We start from the raw sequence: 23540 nt of genomic DNA, 5'->3' as shown, positions 1-23540 counted from the left end.
AGTCCGCCTGCCGATGCAGGGGACACGGGTTTGTGCTCCGGTCCGGGAAGATCCCACATGCCGCGGAGCGGCTGGGCCCGTGAGCCATGGCCTCTGAGCCTGCGCGTCCGGAGCCTGTGCTCTGCAACGGGAGAGGCCACAGCAGTGAGAGGCCCGCGTACCGCAAAAAAAAAAAAAAAAAAATGATGCTCTGCATGGTACTCCTTAAAATAGCAAAAATTCAGAAATCATTTCATTGTGTAAGAATTGAAGGATACTTAAATAAATCATGTAGACTCATATGATAAAATACATAGCCATTAAAAATAAGTTGTGAAAAAATAAGGATATGGGGAAACAGTCATAGTATATACTAAATGAAAAAAAAAGGATGTCACATTTTCATTTTTAAGATGCATATATGCCATTTTTATGAAATTCAAAAATAGGAAAGACAAGCCTATGGTGATCAAGATTGGGGTGGGGGGTGGTCATTGGTTGGGACGCATGCTGGGGCTCTGGAAATATTCTAGATCTTGATCTGGGTTGTGGTCAACTTGGTGTACCCAGTTGTATAGTTAAAATGTGTGCTTTATGAAAGTTTACATGTCACTAAACTTTATATCTCACTAAAAAAGAAAAAAAACTCATAAATGCATAGAAAAAATCCTGGAGGAAAAGAACAGAAAAATGTTAGCAGTGATTGTTGCTAAGTATAATTTTCATTTTATTCTTTTTCTTTTTTTTTTTTCTTGGCCATGCCACTCGGCTTGCAGGATCTTAGTTCCCTAACCAGAGATTGAACCCAGGCCCATGGCAGTGAAAGCACGGAGTCCTACCCACTGGACCACCAGGGTATTCCCTCATTTTATTCTTTATATTATTCTTTCCTTTCTTTTTTTAATAATAAGACTGTATTACGTTTATAATCAGAAAAAAAAATGCCCAGTTTATTATTGGAGGGGAGTAGGGGAGACGGACATGCACATGAGAACCATCTGTGGTCCAGACCTGGGACTCTGGGGGTGGACAGAGCTTCTCAAGGGTCTCCGGTCCTGGGCACCCTCCTAAAGTCTGGTCTTGCAGGCAGGATGCCATGGTTCCAAGGACAGAGAGAAGGGAGGAGAGAAGCCCAGGGCCCAGCCCTATTTGAAAAGTGAAGCTGAGCGACAGGCCCTGAAGAGCTGGGATGGACTAAAAGCGATGCCCTTGAGACAAATCCCTCCAACTTTAAAATCTTGCTAGGTGGGTACTGCACTCTCACTCCCATTCCAGTCACAGCAATAACTCCTCATTCCGCTGCCAGTTGGGTGCCTTGCTGCTCACTGGCGATGACATCAGGCCTCCAGGGAGCACACTGGCTGTCAGTCAAGTCTTTCTGGCATCAGTGAGACACCTCTGCTGCCTGTTTTAAAGGGACAGCTTCTGCCTGAATAAGGGAGCCAGGTTTGGGTCATTTAACTCTTTCTTTCCATTTAGCGTCTTGATTCCAGGGCAGTAGAGAAATTAGGGTGGGCACTTCCTGAGATCACCACTGACAATGAAATCCTGCCAACCAAGAGGTGAATCAAAATAATGAATTTAAGTATAAAGAAGCTTTGGTATATAATATTATAATATTTAATATTATAAATATTAAATATGCTTAAATATAAAATAAGAAAAAATAACTGAGAAGTAGCAGTTCTTCCTTTCTTCCTTCCTAAGAAACATCGATTTTATGAGGGCCATCAAATTTTCCTAGTAAAACAAATCCAACATTTCCTAGCCTCTGTTGCAGCTAGAGGTGGCATTTAACACAGTGATGTCCAATGAGGTATAGACTGGGAAATTGTAGAAAGCCTTCCTTTCTTGATAGAGTCTTTTCTCCTTCCTTAGTGGAACAAAAACATGATGGCTGGAGCTGCAGCAGCTGTTTTGCAATCGTGAGGAAAATCCTTGGAGAATTGCAGAGAACTCAGTCCTGACATCCTTAAGGCACTGAATCAGTAACAGCAACTGCCTAGCTCTTCACTATTTGTTTATTTAAGCTGCTGTCTGCTCAGCAGGTTTTCTGCTCAGGTTTCATTACTAAAAGCAATCTTTAACTGATTCACCCAACAATGTAAAAATAATAACATAACTAATACAAAACAGGACGTTTGGGGAAAAGTGTAACAGTGCCAATGTTTCACTGCAGGTAGTCACCATCTATAATTGAAATATATGGTTAAAAATGATGATGGCTGCAACCTCTTGATGTTTTCCAGAGGGTCATTTGGGGAGCTAATATCTCTTTTGGTGTAGAAAAACAGCTATCTAAAGTTCAGAAATTCTTTCATCTTTAAAATACTGTTAAACCCAAGTAAAATAAATAAAATATATTTCAAAATTTAAGAAGAGTATTATAATGTGAAACAATTTTTATACAATTATTTCTGATGATCTATCTGTATACATGCATTGAAAAATGTTTGGCATGATATTCATCTCATTTGAATTATGCAAATTTCAGGCTTGTTTGGGTTTTTTTTTAACTTTTAGTTTTGAAATGATTGTAGATTTATGGCAGAGTTGCAAAGATAGTACAGAAAGTATTTTCCCATTTGCTCTTCACCCAGCTTCCTTTAATGTTAACATCTTACATAAGCATGGTACATTTATCAAAATTAAGAAGTTAACTTGGTAATTGGTATGACACTATTAGCTACGCTAAAGACTTCATTCAGATTTTTCCACTGATGTCCTTTTTCTGTCCCAGTTTCCAAACCAGGATACCATTTTGCATTTAGATGTCATGTCTCCTTGTCTCCACTGGCCTATGACAGTTTCTCCATCTTTCCTTGTCTTTCACAGCCTTGACACTTTTAGAGTGTAGTGGTCAGATACTTGGTAGACTATCCCTCAGTTTTAGCTTGTCTGATGTTTTCTCATGATTAGACTGGGGTTATAGGTTTTGGGGAAGAAGACCACAGAAGTGACGTGTCCTTCTCATTACATCTTATCAGTGGCACACGACTGCGACATGACTCACCATTGGCAATGTTGAAATTGATCACCTTACTTCTTTAAACTTTCTTATTTGTACTTTTCCTTATTGCTTTAGTTCCTATAATAAGTATGTGAAAACAGTGAATCTGCAAGTGCTCATAAACCGAAGACCTCCACAAATGTGAGGGTTAAATTTTTTATTTGATCAAGAGAATTGATGTCCAAGGCTGGAAGAGGGAAGAGGAGATAAGTATAGCTACAGCATCAATGTTTAATTGCTCTGGAGGCTAGCCAGGGCAGAGAAAGATGGAGATGACTTTGGGATTTATGTAACTGCTAGCAAAGAATTAGGGCCTCATCCAGATATTTTTAATATAATATATTTCCCTTTACCCTACAGCCCTGGGTAAGGCTGGAGGCCACCCCACTAGCCCAGTTGGAAATGGCAGAACAGAGGAGAGCTGATTCCACTGGAAAAGAGAGTGGGTATGGAAATGAACGTTGACTGAGCACCATCTGTGTTCCTGGTGCTTCACCTCATTCGCTGAATCTTCACAAGTCTTCTAGTTAAGTACCACGGTCCTCTCCATTTTATGGATGGGGAAATTGAGACTCAGAGAAGGGAAGTGACTTGCCCAAAGCCAGTTAACCATCACATATTGCTCAGGCAGTGCCCTGGGTGTGCACGGGAAAGCCACTGTCTGAATCTAGGACTCTGTGACATCAAACCTACGCTATGTCCCTTCCACCCCACAGCACCTGCTGCCCAGGAAGAACTGTGGGTGAAAGAGTTTCAATAGTGGGAAAGACAATGAACTTTGGCAACTGTTCCCAATCCATAAGATTGTTCAGACTCTTCAGGATCTCTCTGTCTCTTCATTGAGCAGAGAATCGCCTGGGTGTGAACCCCTGGGATCAGGATCCCACTACCCTCTGGGTGCCTTGAACAACTCGTCTGCAATCAGATGGGGCTGAGGGCCCGGGGTGGCTGGGATAGCCTTCTCTTAGCCCCTCCTAGGGGCAGAGAGAAACAAAGAGATGGAGAAAAGGGAGAGGGAAGAAGAGAGGTGGGGTGGGGGGCTTCCCTGGTGGCGCAGTGGTTGAGAGTCTGCCTGCCGATGCAGGGGACATGGGTTCGTGCCCCGGTCCGGGAAGATCCCACATGCCGCGGAGTGGCTGGGCCCGTAAGCCATGGCCACTGAGCCTGCGTGTCCGGAGCCTGTGCTCCGCGACGGGAGAGGCCACAACAGTGAGAGGCCCGCGTACCGCAAAAAAAAAAAGAAAAAGAGAGAGGTGGGGAAAGGAAAATGGTTGATTTTGGATTCCAGACTCTTCTCTGAGTCAGTGCTAAGGCCAGCCTCAGTTGTACCTCAGCCTCCGATTTGAACCAATGAAGAACTCTTTCACTGAATCTAGTTCAAGATTGGTTCCTGCAACTTGAAGCCAAGTATCCTGATGAGTACATTCCACTTCCTCTAGTTTCTACTCCCTCATAACATCACCGTGTCTGTGCTTTTTGCCTGTCTGAGACCCCAGCTCTGCTTCATGAGTGGTTATGAATACAGGCTCTGAAGGCAGAAAGACAGGGGATTGAATTCCAGTTCCTCCACCAAGCTATGGGGTCTTGGGCAAGGACTTTCCCTCCTTGAACTTGTGCAATCTGATAAAAGGGGATGATAATATTCCTGTAAGGGGTGTTATAAGAATTACAGGGAATTCCCTGGCAGCCAGTGGTTAGGACTCTGCGCTTTCACTGCCGAGGACTCAGGTTCAATCCCTAGTTGGGGAACAAAGATCCCGCAAGCCGCGTGGCATAGCTAAAAAAAAAAAAAAAAAAAGAATAACACAGTCAATGTGCTTAGTGCATCACAACTTTAGCTTAGCCTGCAATAAATAGTAGCTATGATGATTATCTTTATTCAACTCTAATTGCCACAGTTTATTGATTTCCCAATTCCATTAGACATCTGCTGGCCTAAGCCATTTTTTCTCACCAGGCCACATAATTTGTACGTCACTGGCAGCTTATGGGTAAGTCTCCCCAGGGGTAGGAGTCTATCTCAGCCCCTTAAGTTACAACTTAGGGTTGGAATTCCAACCAGGGTTTGCAATTGTATGGCCAACCTGGGCCGAGTGGTATGCTGGTAAATATTTAACAACCAGCACTCCAAAGCAAACAAACAATAACAGCAAAATGTTTCTGCCAATTTCCATGGTGTAAGTACTGCCACCGTGGCTGATTTCAAGCTACCAGTGTGATGTCCCTGAACACAGAGTTGGGAAGAATGTGGGCGATTGGCCCTCATGAGCTAGAGCTGGCCAGCTCCAGCACAGCCCTGTCCGTGCAGGTGGATTTCCCTCCAGGAGGGGTATGGGCAGGGAAAGCAATCCAAAGTGTGTCCACTAGAGTAGTCACCAGAGTGGTAGTAGTGTGTATTACGTGGGGTTTATCAAAGTCTGAAATGGGATTCTTGTACAAGTGATTGATCAAGGGACTTCTCAGGTGAACCCTGTTAGTAAATGAAGGAAGTAGAATAGGACAGGGCCAAGCTGGGCCAAAAATGTGGGCTCATTTGAAGTCTAGCCTCAGCCTGATCCCACAGAGAGCTTTGGAGCACGAATATTGTCAGTTCTGACTTACAATGGTTGGACTTATGATTTTTCAACTTGATGGTGGTGTGAAAGTGACATTCATTCAGTAGAAACTGTACTTTGAATTTTGATCTTTTCCCAGGCTAGTGATATGTTGGGCAGTGGCAGTGAGCCTCAGCTCCAGTCAGCCATGAGATCGTGGGGGTAAAAAAACAATACACTTACAACCATTTTGTACCCAGACAACCATTCTGTTCTCTTTCAGTTCAGTGTTCAATAAATCACATGAGATATTCAACACTTTCCTATAAAATAGTTTTTGTGTTAGATAATTTTACCCAGCTGTAGGTTAATGTAAGTGTTCTGAACACGTTGAAGGTGGGCTAGGCTAAATGGTAAATGGTGGTGGTAATAACGGTGGAGTAACAGTGGTGGGAAGTGGTGGTGATGGCGGTGGCGGTAATAATGGTGGAGTAACAGTGGTGGAAAAGGGTAGTGGTGGTGGTAATTGGGGGCTTGGCGATGGTGATGCTTCTGAGGGTGGTGAACAATATGGCAAAGGTCCTGGTTATTAGAGGGATCAAAGAGACCCAAATCTTGATTTCTTCAAGGTTTGCCTCTTTTGTTTATGCTTTGTATTTCTGCCATGGCCCTGGGGAACCAAACAGCTTAGAATTTCACCTTGTCAAGCTATGGATGAAAAACATGACTGAGAGTCGACGTCAGGTCACCAGGGAAGTCCTGCAGTGTGTGCTTTTTGAAATAAGCCACACATTCCACAGGGCTGTTATTTATTCTGTTTGCCACAGTTCACTGTGAAATGTAGCGGGTGGTGACTTTCAGACGTCTTAACCTGTCAGACCTGTGAGCCGAGTTGAATATGCCAACATTGTGCTGGAGCCCTGGAGATAGCTGGACCGGATCCCTCCTGCCCTCAACATGGGGTTGTTGTTTTCAGCTGAAGAGCCTTGCTTGTGAGGATGAGGGCAGGTGACTGATGGGAGCACACAGGTCACCAGGCTGGTGGGGAGCCTGTCAGGAAGAGTCTACAGAGTGGACGTCTCCTTACTCCATCAGTGTCTGCCTCAATCTCCTCCCTCCCTCTCTTTCTCCCTCCCCGGAGTGAGGCAATGAGGCAGCAGGGGCTGCTCACTTTCCACTCCGAGTCCCTCTATCAAATTAGATTTCCAACAAAATAGTTCACTACCTAAGAGGTATTCTGGGACAAATGTAAATTTCATTCACTCATTCAACAAACATGCATTGAACATCAACTACAAGCCATGCTCTAGTCTGGGCGCTGGGGATATAAGAGCAGGGGCAAAAGACAAAAATCTCTACCCTCAAGAGCTTATATCCTATTGGGTTTAAACATGTCTCACTTCCATCACGCACAGGTGAGGAAATTGATGCTTAAAGAGGTTAATTGACTTGACCAAAGGCAGATAGTAAAGGGCAGAGCTAAGATTTTAACTAAGGTCAGCTAGCTCCCCAAACCCATGCCCTTGACCGATTCTATACTACTTGCAGGGGACATTTTTGTTTGTTTGTTTGTTTGTACCACCCAACTTCCTCTTGCCAATCTTCTGGTACTTGAACCCTCAGGATGCTTCAGGAAAACCACTCTTCCCTACATATATACAATGGAATATTACTCAGCCATAAAAAAGAATGAGATAATGCCACTTGCAGCAACATAGATGGACCTAGAGATTATCATACTAAGTGAGGTAAGTCAAAGAAAGACAAATACCATATGATATCACTTATATGTGGAATCTAAAATATGACACAAATGAACTTATCTATGAAACAGAAACAGACTCACAGACATAGAGAACAGACTTGTGGTTGCCAAGGGGGCGGGGAAGGGGAGAGGGATGGATTGGGAGTTTTGGATTAGCGGATGCAAACTATTATATATAGAATGGGTAAACAACAAGGTCCTACTGTAGAGCACAGGAAACTATATTCAATATCCTGTGATAAACCATAATGGAAAAGAATATGAAAAAGAATGTAGATATATGTATAACTGAATCACTTTGCTGTACAGCAGAAATTAACACAGCATTGTAAATCAACTGTACTTCAACAAATCTTTTAAAAAATCACTCTTCCCAATACCATTTAGAAAGACTGTCAGTCAAGGTGTACAGCCCTCCTTTAACCGTGGAATAGACTCATGACCCAAGCTGTCACCCAGTGCTTGCTTCTGCCACCCAGACCCCCTGGAATTCTGTCTGCCTTTGTGTCCAAGTTGGTTTTTTATCCTCTTATGCAATTCTGTGAGCCATATTATATTCGTCCCCCAAATTACTATTATTATTTTAAATTTTATTTATTTATTTATTTTTGGCTGCGTTGGGTCTTTGTTGCTGCACGCGGGCTTTCTCTAGTTGCAGCGAGCGGGGGCTACTCTTCGTTGCGGTGCACGGGCTTCTCATTGCGGTGGTTTTTCTTGTTGTGGAGCACGGGCTCTAGGCGCGTGGGCTTCAGTAGTTGTGGCTCATGGGCTCTAGAGCGCAGGCACAGTAGTTGTGGCTCATGGGCTCTAGAGTGCAGGCACAGTAGTTGTGGCACACGGGCTTAGTTGCTCCGCAGCATGTGGGATCTTCCCGGACCAGGGCTCGAACCCGTGTCCCCTGCATTGGCAGGCGGATTCTTAACCACTGTGCCACCAGGGAAGGCCCCAAATTATTTTTTTCCCCAGTTATAGAGTCCAGTTGGTTGCATGCAACCAAATAATGTAACATATGGTCACTCCACCCTCTGGACCTCAAGCGAGTTTTGTCACCTGCTAACTAGGAAGTTAGCAGGTGGCAGTATGGTACCCACCTTGCAGGAGGCAGTAGGAATAGAGATCTTGTTTCCTTGAGCCAGGCCTTGCCGACATCCCTGGTTTTAGTGCCTTTTCAGACCCTAACCTCCCAGGAGAAGCTTCCCCATTCTTCACTGGGGCTGCTAGACGTGAAGATGCTGCACACTCAGCAAAAGCAGTGGAGGAGCCTGAGCTATATTTGAGCTTCCCTGAGAACACACAGACGCAGCCTCCTGTGCCCGGCTGGCCGGGGAGAGTATAATTAATAGCACTCTTCTCCAGAGCATGGCTGGAACAGGTGATGACTCAGCAAGTTCAGAATCACACCCATGGCCAATCCCTCCTCCCCACCCAGGTTTATTTTTGGGCCACCACAGATGCTTATTAAGGCCACATGTAAGGATTGCAAGGCAGAGGAGACACTTTTCTTGGAGAACTTGTCAGTTAGGATTGCATGGATTTGCATGTAACAGGAATCTGCCCACATAAAGCTTTCTTTTTCTCATGTAACAAGAAGGCTAGAGGTAGGCAGTCCAGGCTGGTACAGAGGCTCAAAGAAACCATTAAGGACTGAAGTTCCTTCTATCTTCCTGCTCTGTTATCCTTAGCAGGTGGCTCTCACCCTCATAGTCACAAGATGGCTGCTTTACTTCCAGAAATCTCACCTACATTCCTGGCAGAAATGAAAGCAAAAGCAAGGAGGTGGTTGGGATTTGTTGAGCACACTAACCACATGTCTGACAGAATACCAAAGGCCATACCTCATGGAAAGAGCTAACATTTATTGAGAACTGTGTCAGTTTCCTATCACTGTTGTAACAAATTAACACAAACTTAACACTTGAAACACAAAGGTATTCTCTTAGTGTCCTGGAGGTTAGAAGTCCTAAAATATGCTCATTTTGGAGAATTCAGGGGAGAATCCGTTTCCTTACCTTTCCCAACTTCTAAAGGCTGCCCACATTCCTGGGATCCGAGCCCCTTCCTCCATCTTCAAACCCAGCAGCACAGCATCTTCAAATCTCTCTGTCTCTCTGCCCTCTGCTTTCATTGTCACATCTCCTTTTCAGACTCTAAGCCTCTTCCCTCCCTCTTTCACTTGCAAGCCCCTTGTGCTTACATTGAGCCCACCTGGAAAATCCAGACTAATCTCCCCATCTCAAGATCCTTAATTTACTCACATGTGCAAAGTCCCTTTTGCCACGTAAGGTAACATTCACAGGGACTTCCCTGGAGGTCCAGTGGCTAGGGCTCAGCGCTTCTCCTGCAGGGGCACTGGTTTAATGCCTGGTCGGAGAACTAAGATCCCGCTTTCCATGCAGGGTCGGGGGGAAGGTAACATTCACAGGTTCTGGGGATTAGAATGCAGACATCCTCAGTGGGCCATTCGTTATTCCACCTACCACAAGAATTTGTGATATTCCTGGCACTGCTGTGAATTCACGTAACTCTCCCAACAAACCTATGAGGCAGATACTATTATTTTGTTGATTTCCAGATGACAAGGTGTATTAGTTTCCTATTGCTGCTATATCAAATTACCACAAACTTAGGGGCTTAAGCAATACAAATGTATTATCTTACAGTTCTGAAGGTTAGAAGTCCTACACAGACCTTACTAAAAATCAAGGTATCAGCAGGGCTGCATTCCTCTCTCTCAGTCCAGGGGGAAACCCATTTCCTTGATTTTTCCAGGTTTTAGGGACCCCCCGCATTCCTTGGCTTGTGGCCTCCTTCAGCTACAAAGCCAGCATCGATGAGCCAAGTCCTTCTCACATCACATCATTCTGACAGTTCTTCTGTGGTCACATCCCTCTGCACCTTCTCTTCTGCCTCCTTCTTCCAATTTTAAGGGCCCTTGTGATTAAACTGGGCTCACCTGGAAAACACAGATTATTCTCACTATCTGAAAGCCAGCTGATTAGCAACCTGAATTCCATCTTCAACCTAATTCCCTTTTGCCATATAACTTGGCATATTCACACATTTGGGATTAGGATGTGGATATGTTGGGGGGAGTCAATGTGCCCACCACACAAACCAAAAGCCCAGAGAGGCTAAGTAATTTGCCCATGGTTATATAGCTATACATAGTCTGGTTATATAGGCAGACTCCAAACGCAGGTTGTTTGGCTGCAGTGGCCATGCTGTTAAGCACTGCACTGTGCTTCCCTATCTCGGCAACCCTACAGTGAGGTGGGTATGATTATGGTTATGATGTGTATTTTACAGATGAAGACACTATGACTCTTAGGGATGATGTGGCTTGCCTGAAATCCACATGGCTGGTGGAAAGCAGAGGTAAGTAAGACTCAGCTAAGAGACGCACCCAAAACAAAAGAAAGAAACTGGCTGATGGGAGGCTGTGACTATTATCCTTAAACCAAGATTTCATAGATTTCTGTTCAACTGACAGCACTTCTCCAGACATTCTCTAGCACCAAGCTCACTCCCTCATTTCTTCCAGGCCACTTCTCAAATGTCACTATGACCACTCCATCCAAAATAGCTGCTCTCATCCCCTGCTATCCTCTTGTCTCACTTTAATTCTCTTATTGCTTGACACACATAACTTTTTTTTTTTTTTTTTTGCGGTACGCGGGCCTCTCACTGCTGTGGCCTCTCCCGTTGCGGAGCACAGGCTCCGGATGCGCAGGCTCAGCGGCCATGGCTCACGGGCCCAGCCGCTCCGCGGCATGTGGGATCTTCCCGGACGGGGGCACAAACCCGTGTCCCCTGCATCGGCAGGCGGACTCTCAACCACTACGCCACCAGGGAAGCCCACATAAAACTTTTTGTTTATTTATGGCTTCCGTGCTAGAATGAATGCTTGGTGACAGCAGGCGCTGTCTGTTTTGTGCACCGCTGTCCTCCTTTGCACATCGTGGGGCCCTCAATACATTTTTTATTAATATAAATAAATGCATGCATGTATGAACGATGCCAATCTCAACAGCCTCATGGATGGATTTTAGAATAAACAAATGTTACTAACTTACGTTTTAGATATTGGGGTTCTTGATAATATTTCAGTTGAACAAAAAGCTTTCACAGAGATGAAGGTTGGACACCGTGGGATTCTCCGTGGTTTTTACCCTTGAGTGTCATCAGAATTATAAGGGAGTTTGTTCAAAATGCCAGTACCCAGTGCCTACTCTCAGAGATTCTGGGGAGTAGGCTAGCCATCAGTATTTTTTAAAGCTCTTCGGGTGACACTAATGTACCTCCACAATTGAGATTTCCATCCCTGCACCTCCTAAAACAGAATCTCTGATAATCGTTCTCAACATTGGCAGGTTTGGAAGGTACAGATGTTGGAGGCCCAACCCCAGAGATTTTGATATAATTAGACTGGGGTGAGGCCTGGGCATCAGAATCTTTATTTCAGTTATTATACTTTTCAGCTCCAGAATTTCTATTTCGTTCCTTTTTTATCACATCTCTCTCTCTCTCTTTTGGCCACACCACGCAGCTTGTGGGATCTTAGTTCCCCAGCCAGGGATGGAACCCCGGCCCACAGCACTGAAAGCATGGAGTCTTAACAACTGGACGGCAAGGGAATTCTCCATGTCTCTTTTGATAGAATATTGATATTCACATTTTGTTCATACATTGTTTTTCTGAGTTCTGTTAGTTCTTTGTCCATGGTTTCCTTCAGTCCTTTGAGCATTTTTGAGGCAGTTGGTTTCAAGTCTTTGACTCATCTGTTCAACGTCAGGGCATTCTCAGGGATAGTTTCTGTCAATTAATTTTGTTTCTTTGACTGGACCATACTTTCCTGTTTCTTTGGATGCTTTGTGATTGTTTTTTTCTGAGATTGGGCATTTGAATATTGTAATATGGTAACTGAAAATCAGATTCTCCCCCTTCCCCAGGGGTTGCTGATCTAGATTGATGAAGGCTGCAGTCATCCATTTGCTTAGTGATTTTTCCCAAACTATTTTACATAGGCTGTATTTCACGTCGTATGTAGTCGTTGAAGTCTGTTCCTTCAGCTCATGTTCACCTAGTACCTTGACAGAGATTTCTTGGCACACCTGGAACTTAAAACAAAACATACCTCTCAGGCTTTGCAGATGGGCTCTGTGTTGTGGAGGCTGTTTGCAGCTCTGCTTTAGCCCATACTCCCTGTTTGCACTGAGCCATCTTTTTTTGTTTTGTTTTTTTTTAAATTTATTTATTTATTTATTTTTGGCTGTGTTGGGTTTTCATTGCTGCGCCGAGGCTACTCTTTGTAGCGGTGTGTGGGCTTCTCATTGCGGTGGCTTCTCTTTCTGCGGTGCATGGGCTCTAGGCACGCAGGCTCAGCAGTTGTGGCACGTGGGCTCAGCAGTTGTGGTGCACGGGCTTAGTTGCTCCGTGGCATGTGGGATCTTCCTGGACCAGGGCTCAAACCCGTGTCCCCTGCATTGGTAGGCGGGTTCTTAACCACTGCACCACCAGAGAAGTCCCCTGAGCCATTCTTAAGTTGCCTTTTTTTTTTTTTGATTCAGCGTTCAGTTGGTTGCTGTAAACCTTGATGGTTTTCCAAAGTTCTTACAAAGTTGATTCTGACAGTATCTGCTTGTTTTCTCAGTGTTTCTATGGAGGAGCTTGGAGCCCCTTGTCTCAGCAGCAGTTTGGGGTGCTAATAACAGAAATACTATACACTAGGCGGCTTATAAACAACAGAAATTTATTGCTCACAGTTCTTGGAAGTCCAAGATCAGGGTGCCAGTGTGGTCGGGTTCTGGTGAGAGTCCTCTTCTGGGTTGCAGACTGCCGACTTCTCGGCTTCTCAGTTGTATCCTCACATGGCAGAAAGCAGAAAGAGGAAGCAAGCTCTCTCATGGCTCATAAGGGCACTAATCCCACTGATGAGAGCTCCACCCTCATGATTGCATCTAATCCTAATTACCTCCCCAAATCTCACTTCTTAATACCATCACGTGTTGGGAGAGAGGAGTAAGGTTTCAACATATGAATTTGGGGAGGACACAAACATTCAGTCCCTAACACGCTCCAACATTTTGTTTTTTAAAAGCTTCCCTGGTCACTATTGTAAAGCAATTATACTCCAATAAAGATGTTAAAAAAAAAAAAAAAAAGCTTCCCTGGTGATTCTAATGGGTAGGCAAGGTTGATATCCACTACTCTGGGAGCAAAACCTTGGCATCCCTGCTTTCAGCCAGCTCCTTAGGTGACTCTGATGCAGCCATTCTGAGCTTTGGGATCCTGAAGATTAAATAAACCTAAGATTAAATAAACCCTGGGACCAAGCTCAGGAAGTCTACCGTCTCTCATTTTCCTCCCGTTTCTGGAAGCCAGACAGGATGAAGAGATCAACCTTTGTGGGCGTGGCTCTCTATCCACGGACTACAGCACATGGTGCCATGGAGACACCTAGTGGTGAGTTGCTGCACTGAGGGTTACGGAGACAACTGGCTCCTTGCTCCCATTTGTTTCACAGAAGAATCAGAACCAAGATAAAGAAAGGGGCCCAGGATGCGCCAGATTCCTGCCTCCAAAGTGTGACAGTTGAGTTGAAGTTTTTCAGCAATAGATCTCTGTTGGGACTCAGCATATGGGACCTGCACCGGAGCTACCATCCCCTGAAATCTCTAAGATTTCCAGTTACATAAGTTACAAGCTTTTAAGTAAATGCAGCTGAGAGGGTGAAGGCTTCCCAGTTCAGCTGAACTCCAGGGTTTACCCCCTCACAGACATGAGGTCCTTGAAGAGTAAGTAGTTCTGGGATGACCAAGAGATTTCTTCCTCTCTCAACAGGTGTGATCATGGACAAGTCTCAGCTTCCTGGTATGGTGAAGACAATTACCTGCCTCAATTCTTATTGCTATGGAAGATAAATGCAATGTATTACTTAGTGAAAGAATAAAAATAAAATAGTAAGTGTGTAGTTTGATCCTGTTTTTGTTTAAAACTATGTATATATCTTTACACCAATACATATATTTATCTTTATGTAAGTTTGTATGGGTGTGTATGTATATCTGCATGAAGTGCTGTCTAAAACAATGTTCACCAAACAGGTATTGAGGTTGGAGGTGATTTTTGCTGTCCTCTTTGTACTTCTCTAACTTGTTTATGATGTGCATGTACTATGGTTTTTTTTTGGCCTCACCACTCGGCATGTGGGATCTTAGTTCCCCGACCAGGGATCAATCCCACACCCCCTACACTGGAAGCGCAGAGTCTTAACCACTGGACCGCCAGGGAAGTCCCCCTGCTCGTACAATTTTTACAATAGAAAACTGAACTTTTGGTGTTCTTTGTGCAGCTACAGCAGTGGCTCCGGGAAAGATGGAGGCCGGGGCAGGTTTCCAGTCTGTGGCTCCGAGAGGCAGTGCGGGAGCCTCAGGAGGGGTGGGCGCGGAGGCTGCCCTGGGCCCAGGTGGGACTCCGGGGCCACCGGTACGAATGGGCCCGGTGCCGGGTCAAGGGCTGTATCGCTCCCCAATGCCCGGAGCGGCCTATCCGAGACCAGGTATGCTACCAGGCAGCCAAATGACACCTCAGGGACCTTCCATGGGACCCCCTGGCTCTGAGGGGAGCCTTTCAGTCCGACCTGGCCTGGCCCAGTCAGGGATGGACCAGTCCCGCAGGAGACCAGTTCCTCAGCAGATCCAGCAGGTCCAGCAGAAGGCGCTCCAGAATCGGAACCACAGTGCAAAGAAAAAGAAGATGGCTGACAAAATTCTACCTCAAAGTGTTCGTGAACCGGTACCAGAATCCCAGGCCTATATGGATCTCTTGGCTTTGGAAAGGAAACTGGACCAGACTATCATGAGGAAATGGCTAGATATCCAGGAGGCCTTGAAACATCCCATCAAGTCAGCCTTGTCCAAATATGATGCCACCAAACAAAAGAGGAAGTTCTCTTCTTTTTTTAAGTCCTTGGTGCTCGAACTGGACAAGGACCTGTACGGGCCAGACAACCATCTGGTAGAATGGTACAGGACCGCCACTACCCAGGAGACAGATGGCTTCGAAGTGAAGAGGCCAGAAGATGTGAATGTACGGTGTACTGTCCTGCTGATGCTGGGTTACCAGCCTCCTCAGTTTAAATTGGACCCTCCTCTGGCTCGGCCGCTGGGCACCCACACCCAGACCCGTCCAGTGACCATTCAAGCACTGTGGCAATATATTAAGACGCGTAAGCTCCAGGACCCACCTGAGCGGGAGTTTGTCATCTGTGAAAAGTACCTCCAGCAGATCTTTGAGTCTCAACGTATGAAGTTTTTCAGAGATCCCGCAACGGCTCCATGCCTTGCTTATGCCACCAGAGCCCATCATCGTTAATCATATCATGAGTGTTGACCCGAATGATCAGGAAAAGACAGCTTGTTATGACATTGATGTGGAAGTGGATGATACCTTGAAGACCCAGATGAATTCTTTTCTGTTGTCTACTGCCAGCCAGCAGGAGATTGCTACTCTAGACAGCAAGATCCATGAGACAATAGAAACTATCAATCAGCTGAAGACCCAGCGAGAGTTACATGCTGAGCTTTGCCAGAGACCCTCAGGGTTTCATCAATGACTGGCTTCAGTCCCAGTGCTGGGACCTCAAGACCATGACTGATGTGGTGGGTAACCCAGAGGAAGAGCGCTGAGCTGAGCTCTACTTCCAGCCTTGGGCACAGGACAGGAGGCCGTGTGCCAATACTTCTACTCCAAGGTGCAGCAGAGACGACAAGAATTAGAGCAAGCCCTGGGAATCCGAAATACATAGGGCTTCTCCCACAGCCCTGATTTAGCTGCACCGATTTCTTTATTTGGGCCCTGTGCTGCCTGCCTCATGGCACCTTCCCTGGTCTTGCTTGGGGCCTTCCAGGGGGTGCTGTTGGCTCTAGGACAACACCAGAATGAAGAGGGTCTCACGTGATACCTGTTACCCTCTTCTCCCACTCCATTCCTTCCTACCCGCAGCTTCCCTTTGCCCCACAAAGTTCCCATGTGCCTGTACCCTCCCCTGGTCTGCAGAGGACCTCTAGATAGGATTAGAGAGAGAACCCGTAGTGGTAATCAGTGCATTGAATGGATTGGGCCTAAGGCCAAGTGGTCTTCAAGGGATCAGCTACACTGATCCTGCCCTTCAGAGACCCAGGAGTTGGGAGTTTTAGCCCCTTCTCCAAGACTTAAGCCTGGGGGCCCTCTATAAGCTAGTTGATCTCGGCTTTCCTGATAACAGAATCCAGTTTCCTTCCTTCCCTCCACAGGTTTGGAGCATACTCGCCCTTCACTTGCTGCCCTCTAGCACCAAAGGAATCCTGGTTCTGGGGCTCCACTGAGCCCCAGGTCAGTCCGCAGCCCTCTGGACTGGGCTGCTGTCTCAGTGCTTCTGTTACTCCCTCGTAGGGGGTCCACATCAGTATTGGAGTTTGTTCTTTTAGTATTGCTCCCTCCCACCACACTCCCTGTAGCTGCATTTTAGGATTCCCTCCTACCTGTCCTAACTCAGGGCATTTGAGTGGGGGAATCTTGCCTTTCCCTGTCAGAGCCCCAAGGGCCCTCACCTAGGGTACTGTCATTGCCGGCAGAGGCTGTTCCTTCCTGCTGTTGCTTGGAGGTGTGACTCATCCATTCATTCCACCCTGCTGCCCCCATCCTTTCACGGAGAAACAGGCCTAAAATCAAACAGGAAAAAGCCCCGGGCCATCCCTGTCTTCCTGCCCCTGTCTTCCCAGTTGACACCCGCTGGTGACTTCCAGGGCACTGAGGAGTGAAAGCACCTATAGGGCTGGAGAATAGCTCTGAGTTGGGTTTGTGACTCTTCTCTCTCCCTGCCTCACAGGACTGTGACTCCCCAGCCCCTGCCCTCAAAGCTTCAGACCCCTCAGGTAGCAGCAGGACCTTGTGATCTTGGCCCCTTGCAACTGAGATGGTTTTGCATCTTTCCAAGACAGCCTCAAATTCTTCTTCCAGGTTGTATCACCCCTGAGTTAGCATAGCCCAGGCTCGCAGACTCAACACAGCAGAGTGGGAGACAGCTGGGCACAGCGGGAACCCCGTTCAGCATGGGCTCTAAACCCACAGAACTGACAAAGCCCCTGCTTCCCCACCCCCTCCTCAGGCTTCTGTGAGCACATCCTCCAGCCCCGTATCCCTGCCTGTTCCACACTGGGGACAGCAGAACTTTCTCCCCGTCTTCCCCTTATGTCCTTATCCCACTCCTCCCTTGAAAGGTTCTCCCCACAGTGACCCTGGACAACCTCTGTCCCTGGGGCTGGAACCATGAGAAGGGGGTTCAGCACTCCTACACAGTGTCCCTGAACATAACTTTTTTATTAGCTGAATTATTATGTTTTCTTCATGGACCAAATATTTTCTTGTACTGCCGCCTTATCGATGTCTCCCAGGTTTTTTTTTTTGTGGTACGTGGGCCTCTCACCGCTGTGGCCTCTCCCGTTGCGGAGCACAGGCTCCAGACGCACAGGCTCAGTAGCTGTGGCTCACGGGCTTAGTTGCTCCATGGCATGTGGTATCTTCCCAGACCAGGGCTCGAACCCGTGTCCCCTGCATCGGCAGGCAGATTCTCAACCACTGCGCCACCAGGGAAGCCCAACAGAGGGATTCTTAACCCTTCTTGTGCCACAGACCCCTTTGCAGCCTGGTGAGGCCCATGGACCTCTTCTCAGCCTAATATTTTTCAATGAATAAACTTCCATACAGAAGATTACAGAGGGAATCATTTATATCAAAATGCAGTTATCAAAATATTTTAAAAACAAATCTGTCATATAGTAACATATGTGCTTCTATATTAGAAGATTTAGTGGTATGTCTAATAACTAGCATAATTTCAAAGTCATGATAAGCAGAAATGATATTTTGAGTTGCCTTCGGTAAGACCATTGTGATAGGAAAATACATGTTTTCTATTGGTGAAGCCACGGGAACTGCTAATGCTACTCTGGTTTGTTGCTTATGTTCGTAAGTGAAGGAAATGCTGAATTTAAGTTGAACTTAAAGATAAAGACCATTTTTCTCGTCCAACTTCATGGATCTCCAAATTTAACAAATTATGTTCTCCCATAGGTCTTTGCTTAAGTCTGTCCATTTGATCTCTTTGTTCATTGCATCTTTCCTCCAACGTGTGATGATCCTTGGCTGTCTGCTCACATTGAAGGGTGGGACCTAGACTGAAACTGATTGGGCGCGGGATGCACGTGAGGAGGCCTAATTATTAACTATGAGCTTTGGTGTGACTGTCCATTTGGGAGCTCCCATTGTCAGCATCCTTAGGGTTTTCCTCCTGAGCTGGTCAAATTCTCCAGAGAAGACTCTTATAGCATCTCTTTAGGAGAGTACATTCCTCCATGCCAGCAATGTGGAATCTAGGTTGTGAAAGAAGCCTGAGGGAAGGAGGTTGGGCAGAGCATCTCAGTCTTCCATATATAAACTTTCACTTCATCCCTCCGCTTTCAGGATGATGCCCCATCATCCACTGTGCCTGGTGTTTCCTAATCCAGATCTGCTTCTGTTACTCTCTACAGCTGCACTATACAACACAGCAGACTCTGGTCTCCTGCAGCTATTTAAATCTAAATTAATTAAAATAAAATAAAACAAACTTTCAATTCCTTAATCGTACTAACCACATTTCAAGAACTCAATAGCCACATGGAGCTAGTGGCTGGCAACTATATTGGACAGTACATGACATTCCTTGTCACTGCAGAAAGTTCTGTGGAATAGAGCTGCTCTAGAGCAAGGGATGGCAAATCTTTTCTGTAAAGGTTCGGATAGTAAGTGTTTTTGGCTTTGCACACCATATGGTCTCCATTGCAACTACTCAACTATGTCAATGTAGCATGAAAGAAGCCATTAACAATACGTGGAACATGCATTGGAACACATGGTTAAGTTCCAACAAAATTTTATTTATGAACACTGGAATCTGAATTTCCTAATGTTTTCATGTGTCGTAAAATATTATTCTGCTTTTTATTTTTTCCCAACCATTCGAGAATGCAAAACTATTCTTCCCTTATGGGCTGTACATAAACAGGGAACAGACTAGATTTGGTTCAGGGACCATAGCTTGCTGACCTTTGTCTTAGGGCGCTGTATTTTTTTTAATTTTAATTAGTTTTTATTGGAGTGTAGTTGATTTACAACATTGTGTTTGTTTCTGGTCTACGGCATAATGAATCAGTTATACATGTACATATATCCACTCTTTTTTAGATTCTTTTCCCATATAGGTCATTACAGAGTACTGAGTAGAGTTTCCTGTGCTATACAGTAGGTTCTTATTAGTTATCTATTTTATATATGGTAGTGTGTATACGTCAATCCCAAGCTCCCAATTTATCCCTCCCCCACCTCGCCACCCAGGGCATTGTATTTTATAAAGAAAAATCCCTGTACTGTTATTTAAGTAGTTTCAGAGAGGAAGCAGAGGCTACGTTGCACAGTTTTGGGGGGTTTTTTTTTCCTTTTTTTTTTTTTAACCTAGACGTTTCATTAACTTCTTTGTGTAGCCTAGGATCTGTGAACACAGAGCCCCATCTCTCTTATTGGCTGTTCTCCGCCTGGGGTCCAGCCTTGTGTCCAGCACGATGCTTGACATGTAACAGGCTCTCAGTCAATAGGGCTGAACTGTCAAATGCTCACCAAGCCATCTTCTTTTCCTTTATTTTACGTAATTTTACTTTTCACCTAGATCTGCCTTCAGGAAAGAATGTGCTGGTTAGGCTGATGAGAAAATTGCAGTATGCTTAATCCTATTTCTTGTTATCAGCGAATACATTGACATTCCCATTTTCCACATCAGTCCCATGAGCTTGGTAAATGTAATTCCACCTCTGAGAGAAGACATCAGCTCCTAAGCCTGTGCAGAATCAAACAAATCTTGGTTATGGAAGTGTAAGTCTCAATTGAATCTGATAAGAAGACTTGTAAAGCAAAGGGAAGTAATCTGGAGAGCACAAGTACCTGGAGATTTTAAAAGCTGGGCTGAAACTGCCTCCTTAGCAAGATAAAGAAGAGCAGGTTATAGAATGTTAACATTGCTGTGACTGTAAGAAGACAATGAGAGACTTCCCTGGTGGTCCAGTGGCTAGGACTCCAAGCTCCCGATGCAGGGGGCCCGGGTTCGGTCCCTGCTCAGGGAACTAGATCCCACATGCTGCAACTAAAAGATTCTGCATGCCGCAACCAAGACCCAGTGCAGCCAGATAAATAAATATGAAAAAAAAGAAAAGACAATGAGCCAAGGGCATTATTGGAAACCAGCTGGATGGGGGCAAAAGCCACAGGTTAGATTAAAACCACACATGCACCAAACTCCTACAACAGAGATCCCCAACCGGTCCGCGACCTGTTAGGAACAGGTGGCAGGGCAGGAGGTGAGTGGCTGCGAAGGAGCAAAGCTTCATCTGCCGCTCCCCATCGCTCCCCATCGCTGGCTCTCATTACTGCCTGAACCATCCTCCCCTCCACCATCTGTGGAAAACTTGTCTTCCACAAAACCGGTCCCTGGTGCCAAAAAGGTTGGGGACCACTGTCTTACAAGATAATAGGAGCAAACCTTGGGTGTGCTAATAACTTTTTAGATACAACACCAAAGTCACGATCCTCAAAGGAAATAATCAATAAACTGGACTTCATTAAAATTAAAAACTTCTACTCTGCAAAAGACAATGTGAGGATAATGAGAAGACAAGTTACAGACTGGGAGAAAATATTGGCAAACGACACATCTGATAAAGGACTGTTATCCAAACTATACAAAAACTCACCAATAAGAACACAAACAATCCAATTAAAAAGTGAGTCAATGGGCTTCCCTGGTAGCACAGTGGTTAAGAATCCACCTGCCAATGCAGGGGACATAGGTTCGAGCACGGGTCTGGGAAGATGCCACATGCCGCGGAGCAACTAAGCCCGTGAGCCACAACTACTGAGCCCGTGCGCCACAACTACTGAAACCCGCGCGCCTAGAGCCTGTGCTCCGCACCAAGAGAAGCCACCGCAATGAGAAGCCCGCACACCGCAACGAAGAGTAGCCCCCGCTCAACGCAACTAGAGAAAGCCCGCACGCAGCAACAAAGACCCAAAGCAGCCAAAAATAAATTAAATAAATAATTTTTTTTAAAGTCTTTAAAAAAAGTGAGTCAAAGATCTTAACAGACACCTCACCAAAGAAGACAAATCGATGGCAAACATGCATAGGAAAATATGTTCCACATCACATGTCATCAGGGAAACGCAAATTAAAATTACACACCTCTTAGAACAGCCAAACTCCAAAACACAGACAATACCAAATGCAGGTAAGGATGTGGATCAAGAGGAATTCTCATTCATGTCAAAAGAAAATGTTCCTTTCCTACTTAGTGGCTTTTCACCTCCTACTCTGCCCATATCAGATCCTAGGACTATAGGTTTTCTGGTTCATTGGTGATATAACCTCTTTTTATGCTGGAAATCCACCACTTGTGCAAGTGATTTAAGGTACAATGAGCTACACAGATTAAACAAACAAACATGTCCTAAGCACCTATAATCTGCCATGTTCTTTTAGTTATATTTTTACTCCCAATTTACAGCTGAGGAAACTGGAGCTTCAAGAGGATAAGTGACTTGTATGATTCCACTTATTTGTTTCAAAAAACAGGAGGAACTAATTGACAGGGTTAGAACAGTAGAATGGGTAACCTTTGGAGAGAAGGGGTGGGTAGTGATTGGGAAGGAGCACAAGGGGACAACGACTTGTTGGTAATAATCGACTTCTTGACTAGGGTGTCCTTATCTGCGTGTGTTCACTTTGTGATAATTCATCCATTTGTACACTTATGATTCATGATTTTTTTCTGCTTGTTATACTGATATAAATATTGTTAAAATTTCTCAAACATACACTATTGCTAAAATGTAAACTTTAATAGATGGCTGAAATTTAAAGTTGAAGAAAGTTCTCCCAACATAGAACAAAAAGACAGAGATGGAAAAGACCAAGAGAAAGAAAATGTGAGAAAAAAACTAAACTGTGTCAGATGCAATACAGTTTAAACATTCTAAGTTTTCCCTGGATTTAAAAAATATTCATCTAGGGAGTTCCCTGGTGGTCTAGTGGTTAGGATTCAGTGCTTTCACTGCCATGGCCCAGTTTCAATTCCTGGTAGGGGAACTGAGATCCTGCAAGCTACGCAGCACAGCCAAAAAAAAAAAAAAAATCATCTGTGAAGGAAAAAGACTCAGACCAGTATCAGATTTCTCACCAGAATTCAAAAGCCAGATGCCAATAGTGCAGTATCTTGAAAATTCTAAAAGAGATTTTTCACCTAGAATTCTATTCCCAGGCAAACATAATCAAGTGTGAGAGCAAATAAAGACATGTTCAGACTTGCCAGGACAGAAATAGTTTATCTTTTTTGTAATCTGTTCATTTAAAGGATGGACAAAACATTAAAGTTCTTGATTGTAATAGTTGCTGGACAGAATATGTTAACTACATCAGTTAGGAAGTGCATGTTTAAGCTGCAGTGACAAATAACCCCCAAACACTCAGAGGCTTAGAACAACAAAGATTTATGTCTCCCTCATATTACATGTTGATTATACATTGCCGGGGTTGGGGGTTGCTGACAGAGGGTCTTCCGTATGGAATGTTGCCAGGTGTGGCAGCAGGTGGGAGAACATGGTATCTGCATCTGGGGGTTGGGGGAGGGAGGAGCTCACACCAGCCATTAAATGCTCCAAGCCTAGAAGTAGCAAAGGTCACTTCCTCCCCCAACCCATTGGCCAGAATTAGTCACATGGTAACACCAACTCAAAGGGGTGGGGAAACATAATCCTCCATGTGTCTGGAAGGAGAGACCCCAATAGAGGGGAACTCTGGAAGTCTCTACCACAGTAAATAAAATGACACTTTAAAAACAAAAGTGAGGCTGACAAAATGTGGAAAATAGAAACAGCGAGAGAAAAGAAACGCTGCTCATACCTTCATCTTAGAAAGTGGAGTGTCAAAAGATATGGTCTATGGGATAAAATAAGATAGAGGTTATGCTTATTGAATTTATGAAGAGAAATGAGAACGAAAAATAAGTATATAAATATCAAGCAGTTGGAGAAAGCAGGGATTATAAGCACACTTTACAGACAGTAAATATTATCTAGCTATTGTTTATAATTAGGGAGGTAATCACCAGAAAATTAAAATGATTAAGAG

At 44.8% G+C, this 23540-nt stretch overlaps 1 pseudogene; it reads left to right on the top strand.

Moving 5' to 3' along the window:
* Window positions 1-14662: 14662 nt before the first annotated feature.
* LOC101273541 (SWI/SNF-related matrix-associated actin-dependent regulator of chromatin subfamily D member 1-like) lies at window positions 14663-16433 on the top strand (annotated as a pseudogene).
* Window positions 16434-23540: the final 7107 nt, after the last annotated feature.

This window comes from Orcinus orca, chromosome 16, assembly GCF_937001465.1.
Source record: "Orcinus orca chromosome 16, mOrcOrc1.1, whole genome shotgun sequence".
Lineage (NCBI taxonomy): Eukaryota > Metazoa > Chordata > Mammalia > Artiodactyla > Delphinidae > Orcinus > Orcinus orca.
Note: the sequence above shows the minus strand (reverse complement) of the source record. Positions and strands in the feature narration are given on the sequence as shown.